This window comes from Dysidea avara, chromosome 12, assembly GCF_963678975.1.
Source record: "Dysidea avara chromosome 12, odDysAvar1.4, whole genome shotgun sequence".
NCBI lineage: Eukaryota > Metazoa > Porifera > Demospongiae > Dictyoceratida > Dysideidae > Dysidea > Dysidea avara.
The window spans coordinates 19,146,965-19,161,167 of record NC_089283.1 but is presented as its reverse complement, the minus strand read 5'-3'; the positions used below and the strand labels follow the sequence as shown (position 1 = coordinate 19,161,167).

The following is a 14,203-nucleotide window of genomic DNA, read 5'->3' as shown; positions in this document are numbered from 1 at the left end:
ACGGGGTGATTTGTTTCCAGCTGAACTCTCTACACGTTATTTGTTTGCAGCTAAACTCTCTACATGGTGGTTTCGTTGTAGCTGAACTCTCTACACGAAGGTTTCTTTGTAGCTGAACTCTCTACAAGATGACTTCTTCTAGCTGAACTCTCTACGGGGAGATTTCTTTGTAGCTGAACTCTCTATATGATGGCTTCTTTGTAGCTGAACTCTCTACAAGGTGACTTCTTCTAGCTGAACTCTCTACAGGGTGATCTTTTTGAGCTGAACTCTCTACAGGGTGATTTGTTTGCAGCTGAACTCTCTACATGATGGTTTCTTTGTAGCTGAACTCTCTACAAGGTGACCTCTTCTAGCTGATCTCTCTACAGGGTGATTTGTTTCTAGCTGAACTCTCTACAGGTTATTTGTTTGCAGCTGAACTCTCTACATGGTGGTTTTGTTGTAGCTGAACTCTCTACACAATGGTTTCTTTGTAGCTGAACTCTCTACAAGGTGACCTCTTCTAGCTGAACTCTCTACAGGGTGTTCTTTTTGCAGCTGAACTCTCTACAGGGTGATTTGTTTGCAGCTGAACTCTCTACAGGGTGATTTGTTTGCAGCTGAACTCTCTACATGATGGTTTCTTTGTAGCTGAACTCTCTACAAGGTGACCTCTTCTAGCTGATCTCTCTACAGGGTGATTTGTTTCTAGCTGAACTCTCTACAGGTTATTTGTTTGCAGCTAAACTCTCTACATGGTGGTTTCGTTGTAGCTGAACTCTCTACACGATGGTTTCTTTGTAGCTGAACTCTCTACAAGGTGACTTCTTCTAGCTGATCTCTCTACAGGGTGATTTGTTTCTAGTTGAACTCTCTATAGGTGATTTGTTTGCAGCTAATCTCTCTACATGGTGGTTTCTTTGTAGCTGAACTCTCTACATGATGATTTCTTTGTAGCTGAACTCTCTACAAGGTGATTTGTTTGCAGCTGAACTCTCTACATGATGGTTTCTTTGTAGCTGGATTCTCTACAAGGTAATCTCTTCTAGCTGATCTCTCTACAGGGTGATCTTTTTGTAGCTGAACGCTCTACAGGGTGATTTGTTTGCAGCTGAACTCTCTACATGATAGTTTCTTTGTAGCTGAACTCTCTACAAGGTGGCCTCTTCTAGCTGATCTCTCTACAGGGCGATTTTTTTTGTAGCTGAACTCTCTACAGGTGATTTGTTTCTAGCTGTGTGAACTCTCTACAGGCGATATGTTTGCAGCTGAACTGTCTACATGGTGGTTTCTTTGTACCTGAACTCTCTACAAGGTGACTTGTTTCTAGCTGATCCCTCTACAAGGTGACTTCCTCGAGCTGATCTCTCTACAGGTTGATTTGTTTGTAGCTAAACTCTCTACAGGGTGATTTGTTTGCAGCTGAACTCTCTACAGGGTGATTTGTTTGTAGCTGAACTCTCTACAGGATGGTTTCTTTGTTACTGAACTTTCTACAAGGCAACTTTTTCTAGCTAATCTCTCTACAAGGTGACTTCCTCTAGCTGATCTCTCTATAGGGTGACTTGTATCTAGCTGAACTAGCTACAGGATGATCTGTTCATAGTTGAACTGTCTACAGGTTAATTTGTCTGTAGCTGAAACCTCTTGTTTCAAACTGATCTCATAACTTCTTTGTAGCTGAACTCTCTACAGAGTGATTTTTTTTGTAGCTGAACTGTATATAGGGTGATTTGTTTGTACCTGAACTTTCTACAGGGTGATTTGTTTATAGCTGAATGCTCTGCAGGGTGATTTGTTTGTAGTTGATCTCTCTACAGGGTTTCTTTGCAGCTGAGTTCTCTACAGGGTGACTTCTTCGAGCTGAACTCTCTCTTGTTTCTAGCTGATCTCTCTACAGAGTAAATTGTTTGAATAGCTGAACTCTTTACAGAGTAGTATTTTGGTTGCTGAACTCTCTACACGGTGACTTGTTTGTAGCAACATTCTTTGCAGAGTGACTTGGTGGTAGCTGAATTCTCTACAGAGTGACTTATTTGTAGCTGAATTCTCTACAGAGTGACTTACTTGTAGCTGAACACTGTATAAACTATAAAGTAACTTGTCTGTAGCTGAACTCTCTTCAGGGTTACTTGTTTGCAGGTGATCTCTATAGGGTAACTTGTTTGTATAGATGAACTCTTTACAGGATAGTTTCTTTGTAGCTGAACTCTCTCCACAGTGACTTGTTTGTAGCTGAATTCTCTAGAGAGTGTAGTCGAACTCTCTACAGGGTGCGTGACTTGTTTATAGCTGAACTCTCTTCAGTGTGACTTGCAATGTTATGAATCACTACAGCGATATATTTGTAGCTGAACTCTCTATAGGGTCACTTGCTTCTTGCTGAACTGTCTATAAGATTAACTGTTTGCAGCTGAACTCCCTACAGAATATGGTAATAGAATTCTATAATGGAGTAAATAAATTAGCTGAATGCTTTATTAGGGTGACTGTTCTATTAGAGTATCTCGATCTCGCATTTACTACAGGGAGTTGGCTTTCAAATCATAACTCAGTGGTTTGTAATCCAATTCTTCTATACTACTGCAAGGACTTTCAATGATTTCAATGAAGATTATTCCAGCTATACACCGATTTTCAGCTCATTGCTCTAAGCGGTTTGCCTAGTAGGCGTGAAAATTAATACTTTTTTATTCATAAAAATCGATCGCGTAATTGTGACACAGGTTGGGTTTTGTGTCATATCTCCGTGGTCTTTATCTCGATTCCTTTCAAACTACCAAAAGGCACTCCTACGATGGTTACTCCATCTACATAGCAATTTTCAACTCATTCCATGAAGTGGTTTACCCTGTAGGCGTGACAACAAATCGATCTTGTTTTACACGAATAATCGGTCATAACTCCTGAATCATTCACCAGATTTGCACCAAATTTGATGCTAGGATTCGCCTTTGTACTCCCCTTCTGTGTGCCAAATTTAAAGGTGATCGGAGTAGGCGTTTGCGTTTTATAGCAATTTTTGCAAGTGTGCGAAAAGACGAAGAAGAAAAAAAAAACGAAGAAAAATGAAACTTTGACCACTCGTATCTCGGAAATGGCTTGAGTGATTTCCTTCACATTTGAAATGTAGACTCCCCTAGCTGGCGGGCAACTCTGCAGCAAATTTGGTTCCAATCGGATGAGGTATCACCGGGATACAAATGTGTGAAAATGATGTTTTCTTTCTTCCTGTCAATATACTCACGGTGTGGCGCGCCGGCTTCTTGGGCCGCACGACACACTATCGTGTCTTGATATTTTTTAAATTGCTAATTTAAAAATGAAGTAGGGATCTATGCAATAAAAAGTAGTGAAACAAGAGATGAAATATAGTGTTACAGCATGGCTCGATCGGTGGGAAAGCCCCTAATTTGGCATTGAGCAAAATTATAGCTAATGTGCCAAAGTATAGGGACTTTCCCATCGAGCTATGCTGTAATACATGTAATACTATCACATATTGAAACATATGTCAAATTTATATTATCTCCGTATTTACGCAGCTGCCAATTCATGTTAACAAGTTCACTTTACGCTGCTCAAAACACTCAAATTTACACTTCTTCCATCCTGAACTTAATTCTCAGTAACTAAACTAGCTTAGTTCGGCTATAACACATTACAAATATGTCTTACGATCCGCGTGGTATAGGAAATATCACAGTTTTCTTCGTGAAAGTGACCGCACTTCTTGCATTTTTAACTCTGTGTAATTCTAATTCCTACATAAACAGTATCCTAGCAGTGTAGCGAACTTGAAACCGTGGAGATATTTCCTCGGATATTTCAGATTTGCAGGTAAATTCCCTATTAGTTCGGTTGGCATCTTATAGAGTATTTTCCGCACTTTCTTTTGGTACCAAAGTTTAGCAATTGTAACTAAGTTAAGTGACTGCACTTTACGGTAGAAACATATTTAATAAACAAGTAAGTTATAAAACTATCGTTTTGTAGTCAGTTTACCCATAGACACTTGAGAGCATGTTTCTCCCCTACCTCTACTTAATATTTTACCACCCAGTATATGGCTCTGTGTGTTGGGAAATTATTCATTACTTGTGTATTTAATTTTTTTTCTAGCTTTTACCTTTGGAACATTTCAAAACCAGGGAGGAATGGAGTCCCTGGTAAGGACCTTTCAGAAGATGATGATTGTTCTGAGGTGCAACCTCGTGACCTTACAGCTCAACAATTAGCATATGAAAGAGTGATTACAAAGACTTTTTGTGAGTACAACATTCCGTTAGCGATAACAGACAATATTCGAACCACATTTAAATCAAAGCTGTGGCGATTGGGAAAATGTTTAAGTGCTACTGGTGGTAAGAAACGTTCACAAATACTAAACTCCTGGAAGAGTTCATCATGGGAGTTTATAGTAAATAAGTCTGAAATCAATAATTTACTTGTTAACAGAAAACGCAAGTACGAAACACATTTACATGAAGAAACTTGCAAACGGCAGAAGCTAGAAAGCACTGTACAGGAACTAACAGATAAAATATCAAATCGAACCAAACTTCAGGAGGAGATTGCTGCTTTAAAAGAAAAGAACAAAACTTTAAGCAAGACCTTGGCAGAATCTAAGAAACGCTCTACTAAACCATGGAAAGAATGTACTAGGCAACAAAAACATAATCGAAAAAAGGTCTTAGCCCATGATGTTGAAGAGGCCCTAAGCTTCTGTGAAGATAAAGGTTTCAAACCACATTCTGTTGAACTTCAAAATGTCGAAACAGGAGAAGTTGATGTACTTGATATCAGTACTGGTACATTTTGTGACAAAGAAAATCACGAGACAGCTACAAATTCACCCCACTCTCTACTATACGTTAAAGACAAATTTTCTATTTCAGACAAGGCTTTTCATGAATTAAGTTCAATTGTCCCAACTCTTCCAAAATGAGGTCACGTTAAAAAAAATTGCCAAAAAGCTTAACTCTGAGTTTGAAATAAAGCCTACTCCTAATAATATTGTAGGAGTACAACAAAGTCTGCGACTACGCCTTACTACTTGTTTATCCAGACTGGTAGAACAAGCTTCAAAAGATGGAAAAGATTTCCCTGATAAAATAAGGGTAAAGCTCAATGGTGATGGCACTAGAATAGCCCGAGGGCTAAATATTATAAATTTCACTTTTACTATTTTAAAAGATAGCCGAACTCAGTCTGCTACTGGAAACCATGTATTTGCAATACTTAAAATTACAGAAGGTTATGATGAAATGCTGGCTGGTCTACAAGATGTTTGTGATGAAGCTAGGGATATAGAAGTTATTTCTATAGATGGAAAAGTTTATCAGGTGACTTGGTTTTTAGGTGGAGACTGGAAATTTTTAGCTCTTGTATGTGGTCTAGATAGTGCAACTAGTAACTATGCTTGCATTTGGTGCAAAAGTCCAAAAGGTGAGAGATCTGATATGACCCTGGAATGGTCAATAAATGATTCTGCTAAGGGAGCAAGAAGCATTCAAGAAATATCTCATAAAGCCAAGTTATCATCAAATAGTAAATATCGCTATAATTGCTCCAACAAACCAATCTTTCCATTTATTCCAATAGAACGTGTAGTTATTGACCACCTCCATTTGTTTTTGAGAATTTCAGATGTTTTAATAAGTTTGTTGATACGGGATCTTCAGATTGCCGATGACCTAAAAGGCACACTACCAAATAAGAAAAAGGGAAAATCATTGGTTACATATAAGGAGTTTTTAAATGGTACTTGCAAAATCAAATTTTCTTGGTTTATTGATAAAGAATCGAAACAATTAAAATATCGTGACCTCACAGGACCTGAAAAGATTCGCTTATTTGAAAACATTGATATTCCAAAGCTGTTTCCTACACTTACAAATAACAATAGGGTACAGAAGCTGTGGAAAGATTTCTATTCGTTTGTGCAACAGTTAGGCGAATCTGAGTGTGATGATATTGACAAATTTGAAACACTTGCTAAATCCTGGGTAACTGAATTTGTAGCTCTATACCAAACAAAGGATGTGACCCCATACATGCATGCATTTTCTATGCATGTGTCACAGTTCTTACATTTACATGGGAATATTTCATCTTTCACACAACAAGGCCTTGAAAAGGTAAATGATATTACTACAAAATTTTATCAACGTGCTTCAAACCATCATGATTTTGACAGCTTAAAACAGATCCTTGAAAAACATAATCGGCTAGAGACTTTGGAGCATCGTGGATTCTTCAGAACAAAGAAGACACAGAAATGCTCACTATGTGGATCAGTTGGCCATAACAAACGTCTCTGTCCTAAAAAAACGTGTACAACTATGATTACTTGGTGAACAGAAGGATCAGCCAATAATTAAACTGATTCACTCTATGTTTGTATGTAACATACACCATGAATTTATTATTATTATTAGTGTTGTACTGGGAAGTTAATAGGTAAATTACCATGTGCTGATATACTACAGGTGATATGCTGTTCTTCATTATATAAAAATGTTTCTATCTTTACCAAATGTTTCAGCATTACCGTGTCCACAAGTAAAGCTAATACTTAGCAAATGTCCACTGTCTGGGGTAACACGAGTAGGAGCAGAATCCAAACTTGGCATGTACTCAACAAATGGCCTCTTTTTGCGGATATAAAATTCAAATGTTTTTTTTTAGCACATACCCATAATCACCCTTAACATTAATCCCTCTGTAGTGCCAGTTGGGCCCCAAGAATACATTCAAATCTTGATAGCTTGAAAGTTTGTAGTACTGTGTACCACCAACCTTTCTTGAAGGTGTACCAGCTAGTTTGAGACTACCATTAAACACCAATATATCAAACAGCATTGTTATCTTTATCTTGGGCGTCATTCTACTACACGATAGTCCATTCTTGATCTTTAAACGCAACTCATCAAATGATGAAAACGGGGTATACCGATCACAAGTTGTTGCAACTGACCCAGATTCCTGTTCTTCCTCTAATATTTCAATTTCTGCTCGTTCTTTCCATTCGTCAAAAGAATGGCTGTAACCAATGTAGTGCACTTTTACCCTGGAGTCCTTTTCTTCGATGACTTTCACGGAGAACAGCTCCTGAGACTTTGTCTTCACTTTACGCTGCCGTGGCAGCTTGCAGTGTGCTATGTCGCGATAATTACTCCAACGTTGTTTCCTTCTCCGTCTCTCCATTGCCTGGTACGTATTATAGTATGCAGACATCGCGTAATAGTATGCGGAGCTTGCACTTAAACGGATTCATTTGACAAAATACATGAACATGTTTTGATATGTTCATCACGAGTCTCTTGTTTCACTACTTCTTATTGCATAGATCCCTACTTCATTTGTAAATTAGCAAAAAAATACTAGTTTGTTTAATTTTTTTGTTGTAGCACAGCTAGCTAGTTACAGCTTTTAGTTACAGCTTTGTACGTACTGTGCCAAAATTGGAATCATAACGTGCATAGCTTCAAGTACCTTTTATCGTAGTAGCAGTGGCGCTCAGATCTATGACCTGTCTCAGTACGATGGTCCGCGTTCTATTCACCCTAGCTGGAATCTCGCACTAGATGCATAATCTTTTCCCCACGGGTAGGAAAAACAGGACATCACGTTAGAATACAAACTCCGTAAAACAACGGATACGTATGCTGAGGATCTGACACGTGCAGCAGAAACATTTTCGAGTTCATCACCAGAGACCGATGCGTAACAGTTTGGGGAATTATGGCTGAATGTTCAATTACTGAAAAAGCTGGTATTATTGTGTATTGTATACCGCCGAAATTCTGTCTGTTGAAATACTTGCTAGTCTCGCGTAGCCAGACCCTTTTCTTTCTTTTGTGTGGGGGAGGGAAAGAAAAGGGCCTGGTGAACATAGTATAGCATCGTCGTTGGGCTATCCCGAGATTGTGGGGATTCTACTGCGCAGCTTCCGGATTGTTGTTTGGTACAAATGACGTGATCTGCTGCATTTGCGTCCTGTTACCATAGATATTTCAGTTGTAGCTATGGTAACAGGATGCAAATGACGCAAATATTAACAAATCACGTCATTCGTACCAATCAACAATCCGGAAGCTGCGCAGTAGAATCCCCACAATCTCGGGATAGCCCAACGATGAAGCTATACTATGTTCACCAGACCCTTTTTTGAATTTGAATTTGGTTTTAAACTCCTATATTCGGCATAGCCGTTATTCCATATAGGAGGAGTATACACAGTACATACATACATATACATAATATACATACGCAGCACTTACGTACATACATACATACATACACACACACACACACACACACATACATACATACACACATACATATATACATGTATAGTATAATATGTTACATAATAATTATTACAAAAAAAAAAAAAAAAAAGATGCAAACTTAAGTTTTAAAATCAGTAAGTAAATGGTGATGTAAAGTGGAAGTAAATTCTTGATAGTTATTGATATATAAATAGTTAGGTAATTGATTCCACCATTTAATTGTTTGTATTCTAAAATATCGTTGTGTACTTGATAAATGACATCTTTCAGTGTTAGCATAAGTTGTGGGGTGCCGTGTGTTGTGATTATGAAGTGAACCAAATAAAATAGGAGGATCTAGAGGAATAACATTGTCCTGAGAATAGTGATAATGGTGCATAGCACAGAGACAACGATAACGAATATGATTTTTAATTGGTAGTCATGATAAGTTGTTACGATACTTAGATACATGATCATACTTACGTAAAGAGTAAACTATACGTATGCCCCAGTTCTGCAGACGTTGTAATCTATCTACTAGGTTCTGTGTGAGTGGTGGTCCCCACACTGGGAGTGCATAATCTAGATGTGATATTACAAGTGAGTTAATAAGCATTTTAATGATGGTAGTTGAAAGTGATTTTCTATTAGAGTTAATCCAGAATAGGTAATAAGACATTTTTTTACATACTTGAGATATCTGATCTCTCCAATTTAGCTTGCTATCGAACACAATTCCTAGATATTTCTGATTGCTAACTTCTTTTATAACATCATCGTCAATAGAAAACACTGGAGGTGATTCATCATCACTAACAGATTTTGGCTTAAACCACATTACATTACATTTCTTCACATTTAACTTCATCTTGCTTTCTGAAATAAAACATGATATTAACTGCAAATTCTCACACATTTGCCTTTGAACATCTGAATAATTGATACCAGAACAAATTACAGCTGTATCATCAGCAAATTGCAGGAGAATACCATGTTTAACATATAAGGACATTTCATTCATATACACTAAAAACAAAAGAGGCCCTAAGGCACTTCCTTGAGGTATACCACCTTTAACTAATCCCCAATCAGAATATTTCCATTAAACTTGACACGTTGAAAACGATCACTTAAATAATCTGTGAACCATGCTAGTTCAACATCACATATACCAAGAGAGTTAAGCCTCTGAAGCAAAATAACAAGGTCAAGAGAGTCAAAAGCTTTCCTTAGGTCAAGGAAAGCAACACAAGCAATAGCCTTGTTTCTTTCCCCGCCCCCACACAAAAGAAAGAAAAGGGCCTGGCTACGCGAGACTAAATACTTGCAGGAGTTCAAAAGCCCGTAGGGTAAGGAGTATACAACGACCAAATAGCAAAATCTAAATTAATGTAGGCGATCCACTGTCATAGCAACCCTGTACCTAATAATAGTAACTATCTATTTATTCGATATACTGTATGCAGGTATATTTGTTTTTTCTTTGTGCGAGAATGGCAGATAAAGAGCCTTGTACGTCTTCTCAGGTGAAACGGCCCTCCTCTCAGATAGGTACTCCAAAGAGACCAAGGGTTACGTGAAATACGGTTGAAATAATTCCGTATAAGGCAATTTTATTTATAGTAAAGCTCATTGCCATTTCACTACTCCTTAGATTATGTATTTTGTACTATCGGTATGGTCGTTGTATACTCCTCGCCCTACGGGCTTATGAACTCCTGAATTGTAACCGGGATCCAAATCCAATCGAGGAGGTTCTTAGCTGTGAATCAAGCGATCAAGGTGTCCTCAGAAGTGGCAATCAAATGCCTCCGAAGGCTAACTGTTTGCAATACGAGTCAACAAACAAGATATCAAGGCTCTTTTGTAGGTGGAATCAAGCGATCAAGACAAAATTTTTGCGATTAAACTTCTTGATCCTGGTTGCAAGTGTTTACACTGGCAGTGTGAAAGTTGCTACCCTTTGAAGTAACTGAGAATGGTAGTTTTATGTACCTAGGCAAGAGTTCATAACTTAAGCCAGTTGTATCACGCGTTTCGTAGTACAATGCGCTTTCCCTAGTATCAATACCACACTTTGTTCTGTAGATTATAAAGGTTTCACTAGTTGTACTTAGTGCGTCTTACAAATTTGCTTATAGCAGTGAAAGTGTCAGTAAACGCATGTCAAAATTTGAATTGTGATCTACTTGTATCAATGTACAGTTAGACAGTCACCATAGTAGTTCCAGGGTATAATTATTTACTTTACCAGTTTGGCACTGGAGGATGAACACTTGTAGATAAGACAGGCCTTTACGATGTGTTTACCACTTTACCAATAGCCTGGGGCTCATAGTAGAGCAGCTAAGCAATGATGAAATCATTCACTTTATGATAAAGCACCAAATTTTCTGTGGAAGTTGAGTAAGGTATACTAAATCATTTGAGATACGTACAGTGCCACATCAAAATCATTGCCTTAGGGCATGTTTTGAAACTGTTAAACTGGGTTATAAGCCCATTTCTAGCTACTCAGAAAACCATACAAGTGCATAAAAATCATCGTTTTTGCTTAAATAGCATGAATGTATCACAAATTTACCGGTGTAATCAGAAAATCTTTCAAAGTGTGTTAAAATAACCTGTTTTTAAACACTTCTATTGTAGCCAATATTTCAGTGTTGAAAGTACAGGTATGATCCAATAGAGATAATGTATTGTACATCTATGGCTTCATACACCATGACCCTCTATGCTTCTTAACATGGCAAGCTAATGACCTGGACAGTGGCGTAGCCAAAGGTGGGCATGGGCGGGCATTTGCCCAACCATCACAGTTTCTTGCCCAACCATCACAAACTTTTGCCCAACCATCACAAGTAGCTTAAGATTCACGCGAGGATTCACAGCAGCACACAAAACAACCCTACTTTAATACTGTAAAGTGTAAACGTGTACATCATGTTGAACCATTGACTTCGAAGATAGATGGTGTATCATGTGATCCATTGCATCGAAAATCCCTTGGAAAGTCCCCACTTCATGTAGACGCACGTGCCATGCTCCTTGGCGCAGTTTAAATTCAAAATTTAAAATGGAGTCAAAGAGTGGTACTGTACCTCTAAGTCACAGTTAGTGATAATCGTCAGTAGGATTCAGTGCGGATGGTGCTGGCAGCAAAAGATTTCGTTTCAGTGGACTTGTCAAGCGTATTTTTGATAAGGAAAATACCATATAGCCTAACTTATTGTTGATGAAAGAAAACGGGAAAATGTACTGTTCTAGATAACAGTAATAGCAGATGGAGCTGGAAATGGAAAAAAGGTCAAGTCATTATAAAGTGTCATGTGCACAATTTGTACTGACTAACCGAGTTGTGGCTTACACCGGATACCTGCAAAATGTACATTGGCTGCTATAAGTCTGGGACGAAGCTTTCTTGGCATACTGATATTTGTGATTATCTACGGACTCATAGTTCATAAATTAGCGCCCCCGGCCTTCATTTGGGGCTATGTGGCGTTTAGTTGAAAAGCATTGCTTATCGCTGTGGTCATAGATCCTTTACACACCCAAAAGAATCTATGCTGTGGTGGTTGGTCCGTAAGCTATACTGCCAGTTGATTGTAGTAAAAAAATATGTGATGAACTATTTACGTTGTTGGTTCTTGTAGGTTCAGCAGTTTGATGTCATGTGATGCTCAGCTATGACGATCGTCAGCGGATGCATACCCTACAAGTAATAGTATAGCTATAGCTAGTAGAATGTTTGCATGCATGCAAGCAACATTTGTTTACACTATAGCATAGGTAGCTGTAGTCCTTGTGTGCATACACTTTTCATATTTTTCTTTGATAAAGTCTCACATGAAAGTGAGCGTGTTTCTTGTGTATAATTAAGTTGATGTTATGCCCAACCATCAAATATTGGCTGGCTACGCCCCTGGACCTGGATGGACACCTCCCTCGATCAGCTTTTGGATATGACCATCCCTTGCTTGTCTATATAGATGCAAAGTTTCAGTATATTATTGAACCAGCTCGGAGCACTTTTATAGCTTCCCCAATACATTTTCTACTGATTTTACTTTTCAGGTTCTTTGAGCATGATATGATTGGTGGTAATTTTAGCCGCTCTACTATTAGCTATTGGTGAAAACAGACAATTACTAACTCCTGTAATTTTCCTTTTGTGATGATGAGTGAGTGTTACATATAAATCAAAATCATGTTTACAATGAGGATCAAACCACCATGGTTGATTACTAATTCATGTGAATTATATATGTACTTACTTGCACATGCTATTACAGTGCTCCCTATAACCAGACACTCAGACAAATTAGCCAATGTCTGGCCATAATTGAAATTGGCAGGACATATAATGTCGTATCAAAGGAGCCCAAAAAGTGCATATTTGGTTAATGTTTACTTTTCTGCTAATATCTCTTGGTTGCTAGGAGATTAAACATTCAAGAGAGTGACCACTAAGCCAACCCCTCTGCTGTACAGAAACCTCACAAAATCACTGTCTCTGTCTCAGCACAAAAAGAATGTCTATCCTCAGCACAACAAAGGGAATGCCTACAGCCAGAGTGTCTTGCATTAGAGAATGCTTACTACAGGCAGTATTATAGGTCACTTGTGTCCATGCAAAGTACAAATATGTCTGGACAAGTTTGGATTAGTCAGGACATTTTATCCTGGTACTTAAGAATTCTTATCAGGAGTACTGAGTAAGAAGTATTTGGACTATGAACACTCTTTAATGGTTAATTAGAAACATTTCTCTATTGCATAGAACTAACTCCCAGCATCAAAAAGAACTAGAGTAGTAATTTTCATAATTAGAAATGCAGTGGTGACCAGAACAACCCAATGATAAAGCATAGGGTTGAAGGGCAGGCCAACCCTATGTATCTAGATCTCTCACCCTAAAAGTTGCTTTCATACAGACGGTGAAAGATTAACCTCAACAGAACCTCAATTAGGATTGAATTCAGCTTTGTTCCTTATGTTGTTCCTTCTTGTCATACAATACGGTAGTACTGTATATTAGGGATCATGGAGGTTTGGGTTTTTCTGGCCAAAAATATCACCCAAAATTAAACCAGCTTCACAATGCTATCCTGGTGCCTTGGCAGTATGTATAACCAAGTCCAAAAGTGCCTTCAGTACGATCCTAAATGCTTCTAATAGGTAGGTATAATTTTTATTATTGGAATTTTCTACTGAATTACTTATGATCCCTAATCGAATTAAAATTCCTAATTTTTCCTTATACTTGTAATTTTGACATATAGATTAAGTACGTATATAATGAGTTGTTTTTGTCTAATTATTTTATTAATTGGTTTCCGACTAATTAAAAATACAAAGTTCCAAATACAGCTTACCTCATTATCGAGGAAATGTTTTTCACGATATAGCTTTTTTTCTCTATCATGATTATCATGAAATGTTTCTATCGCAATATACAATATATGCATCATGGCATCATGTATATGCAATCCATGAGAACCTCAAAAATAGGCCTTTGTCTTCCTTACCCCAGGCATTTGTTAAATGGCACCCGCTCGAGAACTTGTGAAAAAGAAAGTGACTTAACCCAAAAGAAAGAACGCAAAACATATCTACGTAGCGTTTTGATGAGATCAGTTACTACCTGATGGCTTGTGTATTTATTATTTTACTCACTATCTACAGGTGACTTGTTTGTAGCTGAACTCTTTACTGAGTGACTTGTTTGTAGCTGAACTCTCTAGAGGGGGGAGCTGAAGCTCCATATTGGTGGCCCTATGTATGAGGGTTTGCTGTAGCCTCTATTTTGGTTTTTGCTTTATACAAAAAGAGAAAATTATTTGCCAGTCACTAGTTAGTTGTGGTAGCTGAAATGGCTCAGTTGGGAGAGCGTTAGACTGAAGATCTAAAGGTCCCTGGTTCAATCCCAGGTTTCAGCA

General features: G+C 38.0%; 1 non-coding gene across 1 annotated transcript; it reads left to right on the top strand.

Moving 5' to 3' along the window:
* Nucleotides 1-14,130: 14,130 nt before the first annotated feature.
* On the top strand, nucleotides 14,131-14,203 carry Trnaf-gaa (transfer RNA phenylalanine (anticodon GAA)). The gene has a single exon. It is a non-coding gene; the product is annotated as a tRNA-Phe (tRNA).